At 34.1% G+C, this 26,484-nt stretch overlaps 1 protein-coding gene across 3 annotated transcripts in view; it reads left to right on the forward strand.

The window, feature by feature from the left end:
- Positions 1 to 26,484, forward strand: part of LOC106670312 (atrial natriuretic peptide receptor 1) — a 501,739-nt gene that overhangs the window by 8,771 nt on the left and 466,484 nt on the right. Inside the window, exon 1 of one of the 3 annotated variants that reach the window (XM_024228826.1) lies at positions 10,323 to 10,568. The exons of the other annotated variants lie outside the window; for them this stretch is intronic. The gene's annotated coding sequence lies outside the window, so the exon portion shown is untranslated. Of the gene's footprint in view, positions 1 to 10,322; positions 10,569 to 26,484 lie in introns of those variants that run through there. 3 annotated transcript variants of the gene reach the window in all.

Raw genomic sequence — 26,484 nt, forward strand, 5'->3', positions numbered from 1 at the left:
CCCTTGACCCAATCATATTTTTCCAACTATTTTTAAATTAATAGGAAACCTCATAGTTCAATAATTTTAAAGTTGCTACAGAAAGTAACTGTTCATACTAATAATAAGTTATTATTATTTCTAATATGTTAAGCAAACACATATAAAGCCACAGCGTCAGGTAATTTAGTCTCATCTCGGTCGGTCTATACCTCTCGTTTTCTTGGTCGGTTTCGGATTTCGTCTCTTGTCAGTGTTGGGTCTATCAGAGGTCAGCAGATCCCTTCGTTGAAATTGGCGAAATGTCGAAACGCGTTTGACCAACCAACCCAACGACGGTAGGCTGATCGAGATGATTGTAAGGATCAAATTATAAATTACTGTAATTGCTATTAGTATGAAGAATTATTATCAATATTGTTTTGATTTTAAACCGTTCTAAATTATTATTTTGCAATAATTAGTTATAAAATGTTCGATAATATTAGAGAGTGTTGTAGAGGTGTACATGTAATAGATTTGCCGCTACCATGTTTTCCCTATTGATTCAAGGAAAAAACAAAGCAGGCGGATGTTCGAATATACATATAGAAAAGTGGAAAGCGAAGAAATCGAAATAAATCAATCTAAAATCAATAGTATTTAATCGGCTCCAGGTTCATAGAACTGGGGAAGAGATGGAAATACGTAAGCTGAATGCTATTCATTGGTGGGTATTGTAGCGTTGAAGCATGAGCTTACTGCATATTTCGATTCTAAGGCTTTAATAGGATTATAGATGTTGACGCCCAAGAAGCTTCATTTTATTTTGTTATTTCCGGCTGACCAAGGTTCGCCTCAGGAGGCCCTGTTTAAATCGTAAATGTTTTTATTTTGGCAAGCGATAACGCCGATAGCTTCGGCCTTTGCACGGGAGCAAATTAGTCGCTCGCTTCCTTGAGTTAGTACAAGACGCACCGTCTACATAAACGATTATCGATCAACCTAAAATCGATTTGGATCGATATTTACCATCGATTTCGTCATTGCCCCAGTGTCGTCACCTCACCGACTTCACGGGCCATACGTCAAATGTACTGTCATCCGGCACCTTCTGTCGGCGTCTAATCCAGGAGTAACCTCCACGTCAACACCGCTTATTTGGCTTTTTTGGAGAAGCGAGTGGTCATCCCACCAACTTTTCGTTTCGTCTTTTATTTTTTATTTTTTTTTGTAAAACCCTGGCCAGCAAGGTTGCTCTAGGAACTTGAAGAATATAATTAAGGAAGTTTAATTAATTTTCTTGGGTAAATAAGTTGTAAATATTTAGTTTGGATTATAAAGTATTATCAATTCCCTCTTTTTTCCCCAATAACTTAATAAGTATATACAGTAGTTGCTACCTATTAGAAAAGTAAATTTAATTGTATATCCCCTTGAAACGGGTACGGAGGTTTGTTGGGCCATTAAGAACCGCCTCTCTCCCCAACAATAGGATTGTAAGGAATAATCTAAAAGGTCAAATATTATGATCATACTTTCAACAAGAAAAATCTATTCATTCGAACTTCGTCGTCGGCTTTTATTTATTTATTTTTTTTTACACCTGTTCCATTAATTATACCACATACATATATATCTCAAGTCTATAGACACCTGTCCCGAAATACATGCATAATTAAATAGGAAAATGAGTAATTAAAGAAAATATAAAACAAAATTTTTAAAACCTAAGTAAAAAAGTCGTACAATATCAAAGAATAACTGAAAATCATCAAATAAAAATTAAAATCATCCGATAGCCAAGAGATTTCTAGTCGAAATCACAACACGTTGGGTATGGCAAAGGTTCATAAATATGACATCTCTATCAACTATCAGTGGATACTCTATCAACTCTGCTGACCTTTGACAGGCCCAATACTAAGGTGGCAAAATGCCGAAACACGTCTGACCGACCCAGCGAGGGCAGACATAAATGAAACTTATTTTTGTTCAATTAAAATTAAAAACTAATTAAAAATCACCATCATTTGATTTACAAACTTTCGCTGAATAGGTCTTAAAATCTTATTCACTTAAATAATTTTTGTATAACAAGCATGTTAATTAACGCATTTTTAATTGTGAATGTTTATTAATTAAAATTGCATCATACTTCATTGTTCTAAGTAATTATTATTGATATTATCAATATTTACACACGAAGCTGATTATTATTCCAAAGTGGCTGTAATATGGAAAATTATGCGTCTATTATTATATTTGTCCATTCCATTAGGTGTTTAACAATAGCTTTAGACCTTGTTTGGAATATAATTTCTTCGAACGAAACTACGACAGTTAATGAAATTCTTGTTATTGGATGCTGTATCGGAATAAAGAGGATTAGCAAACCAGTTGTTTGTTGGAGGTCTGTCGACAGTGTTAAGAAGGTCCAAACTGGTTTGGTGAGGACTAGGAACAGATCTGAGTCCGCAGCGGCCTATCCAGGTCCACTGACCCGGTTATACGTCTTTCTCTGCGTGAATGGCCGATGATGTCACACTGTTAAATAGCCCTGCTCCTTTTAATCTACCGCCGAAATTGCCAGACGCTGATAAGGTTGAATACGCAATAGACACATAGAATATGAAGAAGTATTAATTCTTATTTTTCAACCGCTGCGGATGCAGAAATGTCTTTGGAAATTATTTACCGTATCTTAATTGTGCAAATGCGGTCCTCTATTGTTGTTTTTACCACCAAACTGATAAATAACGTTTAAACATATCCTTGAACTTGAAAGTGTACAATTTGTATATTTTCACTGTACAGATATATTTTCAAAAAAACATGCGTAACCGCATTCGTAGAACGAAAGACAGGAAAAAAGAAATGTTGATTGATTTGATTTGCGTAGTTAGGTATTATGGACCTTTCAAATACTTAACGTGATGTAATTAATGGACAGTGATTTTAATAGACTCTATAAGTGTTTATAAATTTATTGTATCAATGGTAATTTCTGATATATGTGTGGTGTTTAGTGACCGTTAGTTAATGATATTGGTATATACTTTGGTTAATATGGTATTATTTTTTTTTAAATCACTTATTAATTATGATGATATTCAATAATGTATAAACTTTTTTCAATAAAGAATTAATAGGCCATGACGGTGAAAATTTTTTATTTTTATTTTCAAGGATAGTTATAGCAGTTCAACGATCACTGTTGATATCATTGTAGCATAAGAGTTATATTAGAAATGTAATTTATATTTGATAGAATTTGTCCACAATTTTGGAAGTGTTTTAGACTGTCGAGAAAAGAACAAAAGAAATAAATTTTTATTAGAGATGACGAGAACGTTCTTACAAATTAGAGTTAATCAGCGTCTTTCATTTTTGAACTCATCTTATCCATTTCTCTTTCTGTTTTCAACTATTGAGATTTATTAGTCTGTTTTCCGGGTGGTTTTATTTTGCGAGGTTGAAAATAATTGTTCTCCCACGTTCATCACTTTCACGGTTGTTGTAAATTAAACGAATTCGTATTAACTGAAAAAAAAACATTATAACAACGGTGAAGATTTTGTACTATGGAACAGCTCGCAATTAAATAAATATTCCGCTACCCGCTAAAGGTTACCTCGGCACGGTTCTTCTACCTGACATGCCTTGTATTAAATATGCATGGAGAATCAAGCAAATTTTTACCTCTCAAAGGATTAATGCCATTGTAACTGTTGTTATAAACGAAAGCATTTATTGTTGAAGTTTTAATCACAAAATGGAAAGGTTCCTCAGAAACGGCAATCAATATCATACTAACGACTTCCGCTTTCATTAAGCCTGATAGTTATGTAGGTTGCGAACTGCAATTGTTAGACTTGAACTCGTCGTTGAATTTGACTTTAAGGAAGCAGTTTGTAGCGGGATTACAGTCTAATCCAACGAAATACGTCTGATGTTCTTTGGATAAAGTCCGCCCTTAGAATGGGTAAATGGACATTAGTTCGGCTCTTTCGTGGAAACGATATCGGTCTCGAGCCGATTTTATTCTCAATTCGACCCAATGAGATCAGTTTACGAAGAAGTGATTAAGTATAAAATCGCTTAAAACATTAAGTTAGATTTATAAAAACATTAAGAATGAAAAACGTTTTTCCTTATTTTACCTGTTTTTTTGGGGGAGGGGGTTAACAATTATTTTAAATTATTATCACCCGTGGACTTCTTCGTATTTATTTTTATTGACTATTTATACAGGTTTTTTCCACTATCAGTTTACAATAAGTGGGAGGGAATCATGCACCAAAGAAGCCCGCCAAGAAGGGGCCAGGATAACGGAGAATTTTCACATTAGAAAATGCAAACTTAATAGTTTGCAACCCATACAGGCTGAAAGAAAAAATAAAATTGTCTAAATAACTATATTCACTAAGTACAGACAAATTTTCAAGAGTTATAGTATTTCTGAGCCTTTTTCATTGATTTTTTTTTTTTTAATTTAAGCTTCACTATATAATATAAACGAGTCTGATATGTTATATTTATATATATATATTGTAATATAAAATACATTCGAACGAACAAAGGCCGACATTGGCCCTTCCCACGTTTCTACGTGATATTATTTAGCGATAAGTTGAATTTGACAGCAGACGAACAGGAATGGTGGACGGATCAGAGATCAATTACGATCCAACTCCTCACGCTCACAGACATCACGGTTCAGCTTGAATGTTCGAATCCCGCTCGTGACACTGACTTTTTTATCTCAACCAATACCTTACATAATGATTAATTAATTGAAAAAAGTAATTATTATTGTCATTGCTATATTATTATTGTAGCATTGTTTGGATGATTTTTATTTATTTCATGTATGTGGTGAATACCAGGGTCATGTGGTACTTATAGTTAGGCCCTTTAAATCCATTCCCGTACCATTTATCCTCTTCTGGCTATTTATCTACCATAAAAGAGCTCCAGGTTTTTTTCTTTAGTTTTATCTTTCCATTTGTCTCTTTTTTCAATAATTATGTTGAATGGTTTTTCAAAGTATAGTATTTAATATAATGCCGCAGAGATAGTTTCAACCATATCAGTTCTTTTAATTATGGTGTGGCCAGCATTTATTTGATGTTTTCGTTCCATTGACTGATAAATATCCAGTTCCTAAATAGGATTCTTTTATTGTACTGGGTAAGGTGGCAGCTGAAGGATTCGTTGTATACGCTGGACGTAAGGATTGCTGTTGTGCATTGTTTTGAAAACACTAGTGATCCTAATGCACTTTATTTTTCGAAGTTTTTGTAGTAGTTCCCCTATCTTTCTTTGTTCTATTTTTGGTTATCATATGTAACTGAAGTCAGTACTCTACTAATTTTTATATATTTTTTCGTTGCCACAGAATTAAAACCAACAAGGCGAATCAACGGACGTTGGATCACAGATTTTAATAAAACTTTCTTTGTCTAGGTCGAAAAATTTTTGACACTTGTTCGAGCGTTCTTGCCAAGGAGCCGGGAAAAAATATTTTAAGTAATTTTTAATGATGACGGTGCGTGTTAGTGTGTCGGGGAAATGATGCTGAACCGCCACATGTTTTACTTACTGGGTCGTCTACACTTCCGAATGAGTTGTCTGGCATCTTACAATTTAACACAAAACAAAACCCCAACAAACAATAACAAGCCTTCAAGGACTGTTGTAGCTTTATTTTTGGATCTACCAGTCGCCACGCGTATCATTTCGGAAAAATTAGCGTTTTACATGGTAAGAAAAAAAGAGAGCGTTTACGATCTTACATGCGTTAACATCTAACAAACATCGAGAATACCCCTATTTTTTTCTCAACTAACGTTTTGGTATTAAAAGTTATAATAATGAAAAAAGGGCCTACACGGCCAATAACAGGCCAGTTTAACAAACCAAGATCTCTTTTGACATCCAAATCTCTTCCTTAGAGCTTGGAAAAGATAAAACGCGTTCGCCTTTTCCTTTTGAATCAGAATAAAAGCAACCTGGAGATTTGCAAAAGTCCATAGAAACCTTTATAAATGAGGGCTGGAAGGGAATAATTTCAAATTTTTTAAAAACCCCTTTGAAACGCGAGGATTCCCAATAAAGATATGCCTTCCCTTATCCCAAACGATAATTTGAAACGGAATGGTACCCATGGTAACAACAACTGCGTATATCCATGCACACAGTGATATCAAAATGAAAACAGGTATCAATCTAACTTTCTTGGATTTTAACCTCGACTATTGATAATCATGAAGTGGCTAAACAAGTTTTAAAGAGAGATATAAACACTGATCTTGAGATAGGTTGAAGTGACTATTTCAATGATTAATCAGTCTGGAAGTGGTTTTCAAAATATTATTATTTAGTGAGTACTATCAATAAATAACAAAATAAATCATTAAACATGCAAACATACATAATATTTTTTATGTTATTAAAATAAAACCATAGAGCAAATTGCATGGTTATTCGAACGTTTTGACTTTCACTTATTAAAAAAAATGGAACGAATGGTCAACATTCACTAATGACGGCGAAGCGGTTTAACCAAAAAAGGCGACCCGATTTAATGTTAAATAAAAGAAATTCAAGTTTAAAGAAAGAGGTGTTGGCAAAATGGATGTGGGCGAAGGGAGAATAGTCAGGGCTTTATTTGGTGGTTATAACCCAGAAGATACCTGCCACGTTTGAATTTTATGTATTGACTGATTTACCTCTCAAAAACAAAAGACTGCTTTACAACACCGCAGTGAAGGATATGGAAGTGTGTGGTACAGTCAAACATTCCAACAGCCGCATTTAAACAGCCCAATCCTTAATCCTACCAAAAATCTTTGATGCTCTATTTTCGGTCTCAAACCTAACTCCACATACAACTTCAATTTTCCTTTTGTTCAAGATAAAATCCGCTCCCGTAACCACAAATTTGACAACCGTAATCTCCCAACCACTGTAAATTAGCACATCCAGAACCCTCCTCGCCGGCTGAAGAGACGTGGGCCGCGAGACCTCCTAAAGTGATTTTGACACAAGCGTTAATTAAACAGGCAACATTATTGGAGCACTACCAATGAGTATTTTCTCCGCTCTTGTTTGTTGTATATATTTCCTAATTCAGTGCTATGTACAAGAGGGTAGCTGTAATGTACTGCAAATTATAAAAAAATTATAATAAAAAAGAAGTGCCAAGTTGGTAAATCCAACATCGAATCTTCCGAAAATGATTGGATCGGATATCAACAGTCAAAGTGGAAAAAAATCGTATAACGTTAGGGATGATTCTGTCAATATTGTGCTCGAATTAAAGGTTTTGCCGAACCTCACTATGACATAAATTGTCAAAGGGACTTTTAACCTATTATCAAAGGTACAATAATGGAATAAAATGATCGTTGAAATATGATAAAAACGATGATAAAAATCTTACGAAAACAAATAATTTGTACGGTCATAAATACCTAGAAATTAAATTATCTTGCGACCTTGATCTCCTACTCGCCAGAATCTCATTAAGAAACAAAACATGCATAGTAATCTGCTGGGAATCGTAATCTCGAGACGACGTTCAAGGCTTTGGAATCCATTCCAGACCCTGTTCTTAAAAAATGTCCTTTTTTAATGGAATATCAATGGAGTTACTGAATTTCAAGTTGAAAAATCCATTTACATGCTGTATTTTTTTTTTTTTTAAGAAGTTGGATTATTTATATATTGTGGAGACAAGAGCCGATGAAGTTGCCAAGGCGAAGTTCAGACTCGTTTATTTATGTCTGGATTCGCGAGGAAAGGCAGACTGCGTGACGCCAGAACCGTTTTCACCTCGACTTTTGCGCCCTTTCCCACCTTGCTTAAATGCCGTAAATATTAATATTTATGCTGCACTTAAAAAGCTGGTTATTTGTTCTCAATCTAAATAAAAAAAACGGAACAAACCTAGAATATTTGTTACGTTAATTCATTCGCGTGACTTTTTTCAGAATGATAAACAAATTCTGTTTACTTACAGGTCTGAATTACAGTAAGACTGAATTACTCGCATTATCGATAAATGTAATTTTGTAACGAGACAAATATTGAGTCATTTTAGAACAAAAATCTGTTCATATTGTAGTTCAGATTAACATTCACATTGGATATTTTACATTTAACCCGTTAAGTATTAATCATGCACGGTTTGTTTTCTTACAAAGTAACATTTTATAAATTCAAATTAATCCTCCTAACATCAAATTGATACTTTTTAATTGCGGTCCTTTCAAATTACCATTAACTATTTTTTTTAAACCAAAAAAAAGCTAAAACTAAAATTAAATATAAAATAATGGGGCTCTTGGAAGATGATATTAAAATAACTTATAGTTAAAACTAAAATTATTTAAAATTATATATAAAAACAAAACTTTTTAAACATAAAATAATTGGGTTCTTAAAAACTTAATTTTTTCTTCACTTTTCTCAAATTAAAAAAAAAGGAATTCTTTATTTTGGTATTTTATTTTATGTAATTGTAATTAATTTTTAAATGACCTTCTAAATTTCACTTATTTTATCTTAAACGAAATTCTCAAATATACGCGATTATATTTCATATCATCTAGTTTTTTAATGTTTTAATGAAACAGTTTATTTGAAATTGGAAAAGTTCAGTTTGAAGTTAAAAAGCGATAATTTGAAATAAAAGAACAAACAATAATTTAAGTAAGAAAATGGTTACTTTGACATTTAAAAAGTGTAAATTTGAAGTTTAAAAGTGTTAATTTAAATTTAAAAAAAAGATTAACTTGAAATTAAAAATGGAAACCTTGAATATTTAAAATCGGATAGCTTAAAATTAAAAAGGACTAATTTGAAGTAAAAATGGTTTAATTTAAAGTTAAAAAGTTAGATTTTAAATTGAAAAGAATAATTTCAAATTATCAATTCAAAAATAAATTGTTAATTTAAAATCACATATTTACTTATAGACGTTATCTACGCATTACATAGACCACGAAAAGGTGAAAAACATTAATATTTATAATAAAAATCCGTTTTATTATTACGTTGTTTGTTAATAATTATTTATAATAATTTACACAACAATTTTTTCAAAAGTACATAAATAAAACACGTATGCAACGGAAATGCCACCTGTGCCTCATATCACTCCCTTGTGTTGTAAGTTGGCACTTATTTTGAGTAGTCTATATATAGTACAATTGAGAAAAAAGTTAAAATTAATTAAAGGAAAAAAGTAATTGTATTATTTATTTTAAGAAAAAGAGACATGTACTTATATATTTATGTTCAACCGATTGAACCAATATGACCACGTTGTGGGTTTTTTTTAAATTTTATATTATAATGCTATATTTTTTTAACTAACTCCACACTGTTCATTGTTTTAGATACTGAGCTTCACCTAATTTTAATTAATTTTTAATTTTGTTATAAATGTAGTTCTTTCTCTCTAGATATCGAGTTAAAGTAAGAAAAATAATTGTTTGTAATTTTGTTTTTGAAATGATATCAAATCTTCTATTTGCGATATTTTCACTAAATAAATAGGCCCTGATGATGACGATATAAACATCGAAACCTCGGCAAAAACGAAAAGAAATGTCGTTTCTGTTGTGACCTCGCCGAAGATCCTTCTGTGCAAGTTGTTACAAATAAAACAATTATTATCTATGCAATTATTTATCAAAGGTGCAACAATTAATCTCTATTTTTCGAATTATTTTTATCAAATAATAGAGGGAATTGCTCCTAGTTAAGTTAAATTAAAATTAGGCTACCTAGTAATTATTTTAGTATGGATGGATGGACGGACGGACGGAGAGAGAGAGAGAGAGAGAGAGAGAGAGAGAGAGAGAAAAAGAGCGAGAGGGAGAGGGAGAGAGGGAGAGAGAGAGAGAGGGAGTGAGTGAGAGAGTGAGTGAGAGAGAGAGAGGGAGAGAGAGAGGGAGAGAGCGAGAGAGCGAGAGAGAGAGGGAGAGATAGTGAGTGAGTGAGAGAGAGGGAGAGGGAGAGAGAGAGAGTGAGTGAGAGAGAGAGAGAGAGAGAGTGAGGGAGAGAGAGACATAGATAGAGTGAGTGAGTGAGTGAGTGAGAGAGAGAGAGAGAGAGAGAGTGAGAGAGAGAGGGAGAGAGAGAGGGAGAGAGAGGGGAGAGAGAGGGAGAGAGAGACATAGATAGAGTGAGTGAGTGAGTGAGTGAGTGAGAGAGAGAGAGAGAGAGAAAGAGAGAGAGACCGGACCTACAGAGAAATATTTATAAATGTATCATTCATCATCATTGTTTAGAGTTCATATTGTTTTATCGTGGTATTCCAAAGCAATCTGCCAGGGCTTCTGATAATACACGAAAAGGGGCGCATTGCGCGTTATTGAGTTATTGAGACGGGGGAATGATGAAATGGACAAAACGGAGCCGGAGACGTGCACAGGCCGAAATGAAAGTGGGCCGGTCACGTTTCGAAAATGGGAGTACAAAAACAGATATAAGCGAAGGCCAGTAGGAAGTCGATGATGCGATGTTGCATACTCTGTTCCTCTCTACAAACATGTTAACATGCTCAAAATTCAGACAAGAAATCTAAGGAATTGAAGGTATTTCTTTTCTTTAAAACGGAAATAGTGTACGTGAAACTAACAAAGTATTTGTTTGTAAATGTTGAGTTGTTATAAATGGGTTCAACGGAAAACAAACACACTTTTATTAAACTATTTAACTTGATATTTATTTTATTTTTTTAAATTATTACATTTTTCTCCTGTATTCTTTTTCCCACTGATCATATTGAGTGCTTCGGTTAATAATTTTTTGATGTTGAGTAAATTGATATGTTGTTTTAAATCGAATTGATATAGTATTCACGTGAATTCGGCATTGTTATTTATCTGGTTTTAATAATGTTTGAATTGACAGAGTAATATGGTTTTTCAGATATTTGTTAACTGAAAAATTTCTTTTATACATGCCGTCAAATTCAATTAAAAACCGCGTTAACAAAAATTGTTTCAAAGTTAATTGTTCAAATTATACAATATAGCAGGTAGAGAATTGTAACATTTTGTATTTGAAAATGCCATTATGATTTTCAACCAGCAATTCCTGACGCAAAGCAACAAAGTTGATTTCGTTCTGATGCCTATTCTGGCCGTTTTTTATTCACTCTTTATTTGGGCTTCTGGTGCTTTTGACTTTCTAAATACTTACCATTTGGATTTACACCATTCTAATTCAACGACTCTCATGTTATATCGAAAGTTTAATTGCATCTCATACTGATAAAATAACTCCAAAAGAAATTCCGTCCAGTTTTTCCCCCGGTGAAACTTGATTGTCAGATAACTTTTGACGGTGTTTGACAAGCGTATAAAAGTTTTTTTAATCGGCCATTCACAAACCTAAGTTAAAAAATGTATCATGTCAAAACAAAATATGTATGAAATTCTTTAACCTGCTTAATTTTTACACGATACTGAAGTTTTAGATTAGCTGTACAAATTTAAATATTAGATTGGTTGAAAATTGTTGAAAACCAGAGCCAGAACCAATACCTTTAAAACTGGGATTTGTTTTATATTCTGTGCTGTTCGAAAACCCCGTTAATTTGTTTTTGTGAAAACATGAGTGATTTATGTGAGCACAACTCTGCACATACATGCACACGTAATATAGAAATTTTACTTTAAGTGCATACATTAATTACACTAACATCCTCTAGGTCTTTTATGTTTTCAGGAAAGGGTTATTGATTACTGATTTATATTTGATCAAATCCCCATACGTACATACACACATGTACAGAATGAGCCTATCACTTCTAGTAGTCCAAAGGCATTTCCAGCTTTTGTAATTTACAAAATCCTCAATAGCGAAAATATTTTAAAGGCAAACGTTTTGTTGACAATCCTTAGGCATCTTCGATCCATTCTTGTTACTAGTCTTTTATGGTTTTATTTGTTATTTCCTGCAACACCGTAATGTAAGTACTTGTGTATTGGTAATCGTTCCATTTTGTTCTAAGGCAATTCTTCGCATGCGTCAACTGTATGTTTTAATAAACACCAATCATAAGTTTTGGGTGAAAGGAAAAACTGCTAAATCCTCAATTTGAATAATAAATTTAATTTATTTATTAGCCTGCTCTCTTGATTACAGGCTTATATAATATTAGTACAATATGTTTTTCGTTTTATAACAGTTATGAAAAGGAATCATTCCACTTTGACCACTTTGGTGACAATATTATTACAATATTTTTAGTTACTGAATTTTTCCAAAGTCCATATTATTAATAAATAAATTTACAAACGTCGTTATTACACTTTTTAAAATTAATCAATACATTTTTAGCGGTCATAATTGACAATATTAATTATTCTCATTCACTAGTTTTCGTGGTCCGCTTGACCAATATTAATTATTTCAATTAATTATTATTTTTATCTAAGATGTTGGTTGAGATAAAAATAATAATTAACGGATTTTTTAAAAAATAATTCTTGCATTATGGTAGGCCAGTTTTTGGTGAGGTCTTGTAGATTCATGCAGGTGGCAGCGTAGAAAAATGTGTTCCCTAGATCAAGTTTCCTAGTCCTGCAGAAGCACTGTTCATCATCCTTTAGTTTAAATTTTCGGAGATACTGCTTAGCTTTTCTTAAAACTTGGGTCGGCTTAAATGAGTACTGGAAATCTAGTTCCTTCCACGAGTCAATTTTCATAAAGAAAGCCTTTGTCCATTTCCCTGCTCTTGCAGTTGTGTTCAGGCTCGTAACCGATTTTTCAACGACTTTCGTATGAAAGGATAAGTCCACGAAAGCCAACCCTAATTATGTTAATAAACAAAAGTAGCTGTCAAAAAGTTTATCAACAAAGAAAAACAAAGTTACGCTAATGATATTAAAACATGAACTTAATATGATTGAAATTATATAAAAAAACTCAATTTCATTGTTTTCAAACTCAATATAAATTTGTTTTTTGCTTCTATGTTATACTATTTCTGGACTCTTTTCTCTTCAATCTGACAGAAATAAAAATTTATCGACTTTCAACTATCTTATTCTTGTGTCTTATTTCGAAAATGAATAGTATATTATATACTATACCGTGGTCATAACCGGCCCTTTGGTTATATAATTATGCATTTTTTTTCACAGATCTATTTCACAAACTCTCTCATATTTGATTGGGAAGGGATAATTTGTGTGGAATGCGGAGGTTATGTGGGTGTATTTTCTGCGTAAGATTTCGTTACTTTTCTTTTTACACAAAGACTTTAGCGGTGTGTGATGCTGTTGAGGTTTTCAGAAGAAACGATGGAATTAGTTGAGAAGGCCGCTGTATCATGAGCTAGGACACAATGATGATTGAGGATGGGACCAGATGCCAGCTGTTCCCACCTTGCAAAATGTGGGTCAAGAACGCCACCATGGGAATCACCATCTTACATATGCAGAGAGAAAATTGTCTTCAATGACTCGGAAAACCGGTCAATGAGAGATCTGTGAAGTATGAGTAGTAGGTGGAAAGGAAGTAGCTCAGTGTGAAGGTTATGAGGGTGGACTATGTTTTATGTTATTCTTGTGTTTTCATACCAACATGAAGTTACCATTATGGCGTTGTTAAGGTTTCGAGCGGAATCGACAGGATCAGAATTGTTGAGAGAATCACCGTATCGTCAGCAAAAGTGTGGGTGGTGGTTTGAGGGTGGGATGGTATGTCAGCTCCGTACAACTGTTAAAGTGCGAGGGGGAAGAATTGTACCTTGAGTGATACACCTTGAGTGAGATAATATGTGACGGTTGAACTGGGTTCAAAGTCTGGGAAATAACGTTGAGTTAGCTATGATGTATGAGGTAGTAAGTAGGTGGAAGGAAAGTTGCCTATGAGCCAACCATTGAATCAAAATTTTGGTTTACGTCAAGATAGGTCCCAGAAAAGTACTGCCCTAACTCAAGAGAGAAAGAGGTGTCATCGACAGTTGAGTCAGTTGACATTGAGTGGCAGTTACGAAATCTAAATTAATGGCCAGGAAATATTTTTCGAAAGTTTAGGACTGGAATAATTCTTTCTAATAGAGGTTTTTCTCGTTTTTAAATAAAAAAAGGTTAGTCGATTTATTGGTCTATATGAAGTAGTATAGTGTGGTGGTTTTTTTGTTTGTTTAGGTCTATAACCTAGGATATAGGATTGTTTGCAAGCCGTAGGGAATAGGCCTTTTTATGATGGTGTTTGAGAGGTGAGAATTTTTAGCCAATTTTAAGTAAAAATGATATTTATAATATTATTAATCGAGTTTATTAAGCAAAAAACGATCTCCTAAGATTTTTTTAACATTAAATCACGATGTCAAAGATTTTTTTTTGTTTTGATAATTTGAAATTACAGGTCCGTCACCGCACAGAATTATTTACAGTTTGGTCAACCTATTTTCACTGTTTTGGTATATGAATCTGAATATCTGTTGCTGTATAGAAATATATATTGAATTATTTTAACATTCCACGTTTTACTCGAATGAAATTAAAAAAACGTGAATAATAATAATAATAAAAATAATTGAAGTTGTGAAAATGTAATTAAAAACAGTTAAGATGGTAGGTTTCCTTTTTTGGGAGATAAGTCACACCACGTATGGAATTAATTAAGTTCTAAACCTTTTCATTCGGTATGAATAAATATCGTTGTAGTAAGACCAAGCCGATAATTCTAAAACCCACGCATAACGGCTTGCGTGGCGAATATAATTTTTTTTCATGCATAAAATTAGATTAAAGAATGAGCCAAATGTTTGATAGCCGACTGGTCAGGTGAGGCTCCAATTAGTGCCGCCAAGTTCTGTCTCGTACAGAAAACTAGGCGAATGTTTATAATTAGTCTGAGTCTGCAGATAGACCGCAAACAGCCTGAGGTACCCTGGAGAACGTCGACCTCCCAAGCATACGTTGTCAAGATATGCATTTTTCGTCGTATCTTAACTGTTTTATAAATTTCTCACTTGCTGCTATCACAATCCTTGTCCGCCCAGTTGTAGAATGTTTTCCTGGTTTTTATAAATTAAATAGCGTTAATTTCACAATTTTATTAATTAATACTAACTTTTTAATATTTTTATCAGCTTATTATTATTTATATAATTACTCAATCAATTATACACAATTTTTTTCGAAATGAAAAATTTGTGTCACAGGCGGGATTCGAACCCACGACTTACGGCTAAATACGCCGCTGCACTACCGCTTGAACTACCGTGACTTCGATCGCCCATGCCACAAACTTCTCACTTCGACTACCCGTTAATTCCAATTGTAAGCAAATCGCTGCTTCATCTAGAAGCACTTTTATTAACGATTGTACTACATTAGCGGGACTGTGTACGATTCACAGGTGTGATTCTAAATTAATACTAACTTTTTACTTAATCACTAGTTTTTGTGGTCCGCTTGACCAATTAATATCATTCAATTAATCAAGGTTTTTAGTTGTGATAAAAAGCTGTCTTCGATCTACTCGGGCACTAACTTACCATCTCAACCCCACCTTTTGAATTTTCCCTCCTTTTTGCCTTTCTTTCAACATCTTTTAAATGTCGTGTAATCGGATTAGATTCTCGGCGACAAATGAAACGGAAAGCATTAGTGAAGTATACTTCATGTTAACTTATTAAATTCACTAGTTTTCGTGGTCCACTTGACCAATTAATATCTTGCAATTAATTAGGGTTTTTAGTTGAGATAAAAAAATTTAATTATTTTTATTAACTTATTAAAAAAGTTGCATATAACTAATTGAGTAATTATATAATTAAGAATAAGCGGATAAAAATAATTCTATGTGAATATGGATATTAATATTGAAAGCCGGTATGCAAAATTCGGCCAAATATCCAGGTCAGTTATCAACAAATAACTTGGACGTGTAAAGCATAGAAAGGTGAATTATATTAGATCCTTCAGCTTCCATTATTCGAAGCTGAACATAGGTTAGTAACCGACAGACAAAAAGTACTTAATAATGTCACTGTTTTATAACCTTCAAAATATTTAATCGGGAAAACCATATTTATTTAAAACACAATAAATAAAAATACTGTTGTAAGAACTAATCATAATTGCCCTAACGAAATCAAAAGATAAGAGAGTAACTTATTTTTGTGTAATGTACATAAGATTTCGTAAATTTTTGCTTTCTATACGGCTCAAATATTTATTACTGATCATACTTATGTGAAAAATCAGAACTAATAGAAATATGAAGCTGGAGTGAGTATGGCTATTCCCTCTTCAAAAGACTTCTTTCTCACTGTTTGTTGTTTTCAACTATCCGGATTTCGCGCACGTATAAAGGAAATTTCCATGCTGCAGTGTATTGTTCAACAACCACCAGTACAAATGATTGAAATGTGGAGTAAAACAGTAGATTTAAATATAATTTAAAAAATGTATAAACTCTTTAGAAGTAAAGTTGAAAAGGTTAATGGAATGTGGACACTTTTGTGGCGACAAAAACCATTATTTGCGAAAATGTACACCCTTTTTTATTCATGTCGAATAAACGTCTGTTTTGGTTACCCCGCAGGCGACATTGTTTCTATTTTCTATTGTCACCGAGACTAGGGCTAATCGGCATCTTAATTAAAACCTTTTGCTCTATACAAGAGGCTGCTAATTTAAATCGTCTGCATTCTGTTGAACTTTATTATTTTGTAAAATAGAGTACTTTTCAGGTTCCAGTAAATACTTTGATCTCATTGATCCTATAAATTGAATTTTAAATTATTCCAACATGTGATGAATTAATTAGTTATTTAATTCAAAATAACGATTAACGCTGATTATCAATTAGTCTGTCAAACCGTGAGTTGTGGAGAATACGGACTGAAAAAAAAGTATTAATGATTTGATTGAGAATAGGTCACACCAGGTACATGGGGAATTTTTCCAATAACTGAGGCCACCGCTATGCTGCACACTAGTTACAGTGACTCATATTCAATTGGTATGTGAACGACAATACAAGGTGTGGCCAAAACGAGTCTCACAGAACTTCTGAAACACAAAAGTGATTGGAAGCAGGGAAAATTATTGGATTGATGTATTTCAAGTTACTCCTTATTGAGTGAATGCATTTTTTTAGCTTGAGAGTTTAGTATCGACAGATCCACCAATGTAGGTTATTGTTAGTTGTTATATGTTTACAAAGTGAGTGTTGGCGAGGTATCAGCGTTAGACAGGTTTCGTTTTTGTATGAATGTATTTATTAGTGTGAATGGTTAATTATGTGAGGGTGGCTTTTTTGGCAGAATATAAAGGCCACTACAAACCCACAAAACTTAGTTATTAGATGTTTATTTAATGATTGAGGATACAAAGAACCAAGTTATTATTTTCAATATTATTCCAAATTATTTTCAACTCTATATACTTTCTGAAAGGTTAGGTTTGTACTGTGATGGTCAGTTTCAATTATACCATTGATTTTTATTTTGAAATGTATAGAAAAGACTATCCACTAAAAACTGCCTTCACATATGCGCCCAACTATGTAGGCTTGTTAAAACAATGGTTTATCAAATGACACCAAAAGAAACGGGAATGTATAATAAAATAAAACATACTAGCGAAATTAGAAATAAAATTAAAATTAAAAATGTACTCCTTTAAGTAAAAGAAAAAAATGTATAAAGATACTTCACTAAAGTTCTCCGTGGCTATTTTATTTGTCGTCGAGAATCCAATCCGATTATACGACATTTGAAAAATGGCAAAAAGAAGGGAAAATTCAAAAGGTGGGGTTGAGATGGTAAGTTAGTGCCCGAGTGGATCGAAGACAGCTTTTTATCACAACTAAAAACCTTAATTAATTGAATGATATTAATTGATCAAGCGGACTACGAAAGCTAGTGAATTTAAAAATTAAAAATGTACTCCTTTAAGTAAAAGAAAAAAATGTGTTTATCTTTTAAAACAAAATTTTTAACTTCGGCGAAAAATTATATTTTTGAAATTAACTGGCTTTGACAAAAATCAAGGTTAATATACGTCTCTCGTGTAGGCTTGAATTTCCGGGATCCCAGGTTTGGCGTCCCAAGATGGGCGCAAAATGTCTTCTTGTTGGATAGCTGTTACCACTTACTAACTGGATCTCTGATCGGCATATATCTCGAAAACGCCTCACTACGTCGGCTGAAGAGTTTGTTTATTCTGCATATCCCCTCCTTCCTCCACACCGCCTGCGGTCCCACTTCGAACTTTAAACCCTTCCTCAGGGCGAGACGGTTCACAAAAAATGGATAATAACACTGCCATAGGGAAAGTCCAATTTCAAAATTTGGCGAAATCGTCGCATCCCCCCCCCTTTTTGAAGAAGAAACGTTCTCGAAAATCGTAGGGTGCAGAATTACATCGGATTCTTTGACCTCCATGACCTCAAGAATATTCGTGAAGGTAACCTCATGTAACTCGACTGGCTCCGTGGGCAGTGAAGAAGTCCGTTGGCGAGTTCCATAGGTTTGAAGCGTGGCCGGATCGCTTGCGTGACGTTATCTGTCTAGTTGGCGCTCCTTTTTGGAAACGGCGTCCTCTTCCGCTAGGTTCTGCAGCGGGGTCCTCAGTAGTGTGATGGGTGATTTCTTGTATATCGAGTGAATCTCAGGGTACCTCTCTGAGATGGTATGCGACGAGAGAGCCTAAGCCACAATCTTTTCTATTGTCAAAGCGAGTACTAAAGCCACATGGCCTGGTTTCAAAAATGGCGGCAAATTCAAATCTTGCGTTAATTTTGGGACACTCTATATTTATTAAATTAAAGTTATGGAAGTACATTTTTTGTTTCCTTTTTTTTGTGTTCGTTATATTTGTTTAAAATATCAATTTTTAAAATATATTAAATGTAAATTATAAGTTCCTTCTATTTTCCTTTGAAGTCAAATGAAAATTAAATAGTGAAAAATAAAAATAATCTCCTTTTAATTGAAGTAGTTTTTTTCGTTCGGATCGTTGTCGGATTGGAGCTTGTAAGAAGCATCGCTATCTTTTTTAATTATAGTGTGTGGATCGGTATATTTAAAGGATAGTTTTGTATATACAGCCTTCGTCTTATCGGACAATATATGTTCTGATCAAAACTTTATCCCCAATGTCATACGCAATGAATTTATGTTTTTGTTGTAGTGTTTTTCAATAGAAGCGTTGGCGGTTTGCAAATTTCTAAAAGCAGATTTCCATAATTCTTTCGAGTTAATATGAGGATCACTTGGTTCAATTTCCCATGCCAGTTCTAAGGGAGTGTAAACATTTCTTCCTATAAATAGAAGGTTCGGACTGTACCCGGTCGATTCATGTGTTGCTGAATTAAAAGCAAGTTGAATGAAATTTAAGTTTTCTGGCCATTTTCATTGATCCTCAGCATGATAAGCTGTTATCGCTTGTTTTAAGTCCCTAATCCGTCTTTCGCATATATTAGCATCAGGTTTGTATCGGATTAAATAATCGTGCTTGATACCTCTACGAAATAGAAAGTTTGTAAATATCTTCGATCTAAAAATATTACCATTATCTGAAATAACTCTGTCTCAATAACCGAAATTTTTTAAAATCGTTTCATCCAAAGCTTTACTAACGGTTGTTGATGTGCCCTGTTTTAATGAGATTATATAGCATGTATAGCATGTAAATTCATCGAGACAGATTAGGATATATTTGAAGTTATTTGGCTTAGATTTAGGTAATTCTCCCGCGATATCAATCATAAGTGCTTGCCCTGGGTTTGTATAAATTTGGGAAGATAATTTTCCCTTTTTCCTGGTTTGATCATATTTTGATTTGTGACGTTAGGCAAGAATTTATGTTTTTCGTTAAAAATGCGTTTAATTTAGGCCAATGAAATACGTATTTTATTTTTGACGCTGTTTTAAAAATGCCCTGATGACAACCGATACTTGAAGTATGAAAATACTGGAAATTTTTTAATTGTTCAGGGATTGCAACTCTTAATCTTCCGTCCAGAAATTGGTAATATAATTTATTACCTTTCATCAGGTAATTGTCCACTTTTCCTTTATTTTTAATCTTGGATATTATGTGTAGAGATTAGTGACCGTTAATCAATAGTTATTCAGATATCGTGAGATCCGGTCGGGTGTGATGTAGGCACTCTCAACACGACACGCAAGGATGGCACAATTACACCGAAGACAAACACTTTGAGCCCTGAAGATGATCTCAATAAAAGATCGAAACCTTGGCACAATAAAGAAAATGTTTTTCTGAAACCTACATCACACCCGACCACATCTCACGATATCTGAATAACTTGGATATTATCTTTCCCAGCGTTGGGTCCTCTCGCTGGGTTGAAATAAAATTTCGAAAGAGTTCAGGGAATTCGGTTAATATTGCATTTACCTTAACGTTGCGATTTTCATGATTTTCTTCTGGAAAATTGCCGGATAAATAGTCGGCGATGGTATTGCATTTTCCATTAATGTGGTAAAATCAAAAGATAAAATTTTTATGAGCCACCTAGCTAATCTCCCTTTTACGTTTTTCATATCAAACAATGTTGATAAGGCCTTGTGATCGGTGTAAAGTTCAAAACGGGAGTTCTCGACATAGATTCGAAATTTTTCGAGTGCAACTATTATGCCTGCTAACTCCATTTCGAGTGCACTATAATGTTTTTGCTCAGTATCCGTGAATCTACGGCTGGGGAAAGCTATAGCTCAAATACAATCATGGTTGTCCCTTTGAGTCAGCACCGTCGAGACCCCTTTACTTGTCGCTTCGGTTTTTATCGAAAACGTTTTGGTAAAGTCTGGAGTTTTCAAAATGTGGACTGCTGCGATTGTTTCATGGGTCTTTACCCAGGCTTCTCCGGCTTCCTTAGACCAAACCAAGTCAGAGCTCTTTTTTCTTAGTCTGTTCAAAGGGGCGGCGATTGTCGAAGCTCTGGAAAAAATCTCTCGAAAATTTGAACGGCCCCCATGAATTGCGAAATTTGTCGAGATGTTTTGGGACTGAGAAGTTGTGATAGTGCTTCGATTCTAGACGGATCAATTGAAATAGTAGAATTGCCGACTTTGTGACCCAAAAAATCGACCGGTTCCTATGCAAATTAAATTTTTTCAGGTTTTACGTCAATTTTGCTCCTCTCAATCTTATTAAAACCTCATTTACGTCGGATATACAGTCTTTGTAATTTTTAGAAAAAAAATATAAGATCGTCAAAATAATTTAATACGAAACGGTATTTAATGTATTCGAAAATTTTATCCATTAAGACACATAGGATTTGCCCTCCTGTGGCCAAACCAACTACTGAGTTGTAGCAATATGTCCCCAAAGCTGTTTGAAAAGCTGTGAGGATTTTACTTTCAGCAGTTGACCTATTTACACAATTTCAAAATTTGGCGAAACCGTCGCAGTACGAATGTATTTATTAGCGTGGATGAGAGTGGAATTTCAGTAGAGCATTGAGTACATCAAACTTAGATTAGGTTTATATTAGTGTGGCCCAATGATACTGAGGGGCCTGCTTAAACATTTAACAATAGATTTTTATTTGACGGCGGAAATTTAATCATTGTCCTCCTGCCAAGTTTTATTAGCAAAGTTGACAAGTGGAATTGAATATGTGGGTAATTGAATCAAGTCAAAGTCCGTCAGAGGAATACAGGGACATGTGACTGTGTCTGTTCTCTTTCCAAATGTGTCTCTTGTGACAATAAATACAAACTAAGAGAAATTCCGGATAACTTTTGATTGAATTTCAATTAATTAAGATTTTTAGTTGAGATAAAAAAGTCAGTGTTATAAGCGGGATTCGAACCCATGTTCTCCGTGGCCATTTCATTTGCTGCTCTACCACTTGAGCTATCGTGACTTCGATCCACTCGGACACTAACTTCCCATTTCAACCCCACCTTTTGAATTTTCGTACCAAAACGACCACGAAAACTAGTGAGTTTTGATTGAATATTGGCAAAATCTTTAAAATTCACTATTTACCATCACAATTTGACTTGACTTACCAAAACGATGTCTGACAGACTTACCCAGAAAGTTAACAATAAAATTACAGGTTCTTCACCTCGCAGACTACGGCAGGAAATATTACGATTATATCAAACCATTTAGATAAAAAATAAAATAAAAGCAAACAAAGACTAGGGAAAAACTTGTATTACTTTTGTTGGTTGGAAAGATCTTTCATCGCTCAATTCCACTCCATTCAGTGTTAATAATTGTTTTATTAACGCTCCAAAAATTTATTTATTTTTAACGAAATGATTGATATTTTAGCTAAATTGATTTGTTGAATAGTGCTAGCTATTTTTAGCGTACAGAGTTTAACAATAAAACAAATGAAGTTGTATTAACTAAATTAAAAACTTAAGCATTAGGAACTCTACAGTAACCTGTAACCTAGTAAAGGTAAGGGATTAACGGTTTGACATTCGAAGTTTGCTGCTCCTCAAGTTGTTAGTAGATATCAGAGGGTTGACGAACCTCGTCAAAGTTGACTGAAGTGCGTTAACTAACTCGAGAAGTGGTCGGTTCGTCCGTGGTTCGGTCAATTCAGATAAGTGAACGGTCAAACGTTTTGAAAAAGGCACGGCGGAGATTTGTCATCGTCAGGTGTATCACGGCTGTCCCAAAGGGCTCTATGATCGCCCGGACTCATAAATCGTTTTCTTCTCTTGGCGATAAGCCATGTCGGTTTTTTCCCTTCCGATGGGCTTTCATCGCGACTATGTTGGATGGTAGACGAGGCCGAGTAAAACGAATTTTTTGGCGGTTTTCTACGCTGGTTTTAGTTTTTTGCACGTTACGAGCCGCTTATCGGCTTTCTGAAGATATCCTATCTCGTTTCCTCTTTCTCTCTCGATACCCCTATTTCTTCGGCCGCTAGTATTTACATGCGAGGTCAAATTATGCAACGACGAAAATTTTGCACACCTCATAGCAAACTTTTTCCAAAAACAGTTTAAAGTTTGTGGTTTATTAAGTAACTTCTGATGTTTGTGGTTTCAAATATTTAATAGAAACGATGTAATTAATAATAAGCTTATTATTTGTGTTATTTATGGTACAATACTTGAGTTGTGTTGAGAGTGCCAGTGAGATATTGTTGTTTTATGTTTATATATGTTGGATTTTGAAGGGTTGGGGAAGGAAGTCGGTATAGAAAGACATTTTTATATGAGGAGTCGGTTTCTTTGAGGTGAAAGGAGCCGACGATGGGAAAAAACGTATAGTAGTCCTATAGTACAAACAGACACAACGCTGAACATTATTAAAGATGAATGGCCCAACATAACACCACACACGTTTATCAACGAGCAGGTTCATAAAAATGGTTCAACACTGCTATATTAACGTATATTTTACGTACAACAATCAATTTTACAAACAACTATTTGGCATAGCGATGAGTAGCAACCTAGGCCATACTTTCAGGCATAATTGTGACACATCTTTTAAACACAGTTATATCACAAATTCCTTTCACATTACCCTTCCATCCTTACATGATATCGAAAACAACAAAACAATACCATTTTTAGATACACTCGTAATAAAACATCCAGATGGCACATTAATAACAGATTTCTATCGAAAACCAAGAAACACAGATTGCTACCCCAAGTTAACATCTCACCGTCCTCTTCATACAATAATAAACACGGTCAAAGGGTTACTTCACAGAATGATCTTCTTGAGCCATGAATCATTTCACCACAAGAACATAAAGATATACAAACAGATCCTCCATAAAATCTCTACCCTAAACAAATAATCAGCATAATCAACAACTACAACTCAACACTAACACCATCCACTATTACTAATAATAGTACATCAAATCTATCAAATGCGGACAAACCAACATACATTTCCATGCCATTCGTTCACGGCCTATGACATAAATTAAACACATTTCTCTCTTCCTATAACTTTAAACTAGCTTTCAAAAACTATAAAACAATTCACACACTTTTTTCCAAAATTAAAGATCTCACACCAGTAATAAATAAATCTGATGTAATCTACAAAATCAATTGTTTAAATTGTCCGGCAACTTACATAGGCCTTACATCCCAATATTTGGATAAGAGAGAAAAGCAACATATCTACGATTGCATAAAACCCAAGCACAATCCTACAGCACTCGCTGCCCACCATTTTAAACACAAACAAAATTTCGACTTCCGATCCAAAAATATTACATACTGAACAAAACAAAAATAAAGGTAACTTTTTAGAAATGGTTTACATCAACAGAGATAAACACAGCATAAATTACAGAACAGATACATGTAAACTCAGTCGCAGCTACGCCAATACCATTAATCAAATTCAATATAGATAACATACATATATCATCATCACATTACACAAAACATATAACATATTAAACAATATTCCACAACAAACAACATATATTCCACACATCAAACATTTCGGCATAGTCTAATTCTTCAACAATTTGACTTACCTTTCCCTAATTATCCCCGTCTATATAATCCTGAAAGGATGATCAGGCCGAGCCATTACCCATTTTTCCCATTGTAGGCCCTTTTATCTCAAAGAAGCCGACTCCTCATATAAAAACTCCCTTCCCCACTCCTTCAAAATCCTATGTGTATAAACATAAAACATCAGTATATCTCTGGCACTCTCAGCACGACACGTCTACACAGAATACAAACACTTCGACTGAGTACAAATACTTTGATTGAATGTCAAATTTCTAGCATTGTATAAATTCTTTTTTATTTCACTTCTTACATATACAGGGTGAATTGCTACTCGTGCTACAAACTTCTCCAGTAGATTCTTCACCCTAAAATGAACAAAAAAGTTCATATTGTCCATGGTCCGATTCTCAACCATTTCAGAGTAATTTCGCTTTTTATCGATTTTGAAAGATATCACGTCCTGGCGTCGGAAAATCGTGATATCTTTTAATCTAAACATTTCTCTGAAAATCTAATAGCACCGTTGAAATTCCCGTTAATTTTTCAATAAGAAGATGACGGTGGCAAAATGTTTGGGCTAATTTTTTGTGTTTTATTTCAGCCAGAACTACAAAAAGAGTGGAAAATTGTGTAAATCGGAAAGTGTATAAAGTAATCCAGAGTTTCTAATTTTAGTCTCAGAAGGCAGCAAATTTGAGGAAAACTACCTGATTTAATAACGCTTCCAACGCACTCGTCATTTTCTTATTTAGTGGTTGTGAGACCAAGATGTTGATGACAAAAAGAGAAAAAATGGTGGTTCAAGGATTGCTAATGTTTGAGAGTGACTTGCTACTCGTGCTACAAACTTCACCAGTAGATTCTTGACCCTAAAATGAACAAAAAAGTTCATATTGACCATGGTCCGATTCTCAACCATTTCAGAGTAATTTCGCTTTTTATCGATTTTGAAAGATATCACGTCCTGGCGTCGGAAAATCGTGATATCTTTTAATCTAAACATTTCTCTTAAAATCTATAAGCACCGTTGAAATCCCCGTTAATTTTTCAATAAGAAGATGAAGGTGGCAAAACGTTTGGGTCTTTCTTCCTTGACCTTCTAGCTGTTTGTAAACTTCTTAAGCATTACATACTAAATGGGCATTAAATTAAATTAAAAAATTTCAATGGAATTATGATTTTGATTCTCTCTAAAAATTAACGGGGATTTCAACGGTGCTTATAGATTTTAAGAGAAATGTTTAGATTAAAAGATATCACGATTTTCCGACGCCAGGACGTGATATCTTTCAAAATCGATAAAAAGCGAAATTACTCTGAAATGGTTGAGAATCGGACCATGGACAATATGAACTTTTTTGTTCATTTTAGGGTGAAGAATCTACTGGAGAAGTTTGTAGCACGAGTAGCAATTCACCCTGTATTTGTAAAATTTAAACAATGTTTGTAAATCCCAGGCCCTGAAGATGATCTCAATAAAGAACGAAACGTTGGCACGATAAAGAAAATGTTTTTTTTTTAAAGCTACGTCACACCAGACCGCATCTCAAGATCTCCGAATGATTATTAATCACCCGCTAACGGTCACTAATCACCACACATTTGTTAATAATGTTTTAACACCAAAAAACTTAAAAAAAGGGGAAATTAAATAATCTATTTAAAACTAGAAGTTTCTAAAACCTAACTATAAGTTCATAGTTTTAAATATGCCTACCCAGACCAATTAATAAGAAATCTACATGAACAACTGACAGGGATCGGTGTTTGTAGGAAAAGGTCATCTTTGTATAAGTTCTCGGGGCACTTAGGTATAACGGGGAACGAATGAGTAGATGATGCGGCCAAGTTGGCACCGACAGTATGTGTTGAATGCAATTTATTAGTGTGAATGGAGAGACTTCTTCCTCAACTACCCCGAGGATTAACGAGTCCAACCAATGTTGGTGCGTGAATGGAAGAGCTGTTTTCCCCAATTACAGAGGAACATCATGTACACTGAGCTGGGACAGTGTAAATCAAAGTTGGTGTGT

Source organism: Cimex lectularius, unplaced genomic scaffold (genome assembly GCF_000648675.2).
Source record: "Cimex lectularius strain Harlan isolate CLEC.00 unplaced genomic scaffold, Clec_2.1 scaffold165, whole genome shotgun sequence".
In the NCBI taxonomy this organism is placed as follows: Eukaryota; Metazoa; Arthropoda; class Insecta; order Hemiptera; family Cimicidae; genus Cimex; species Cimex lectularius.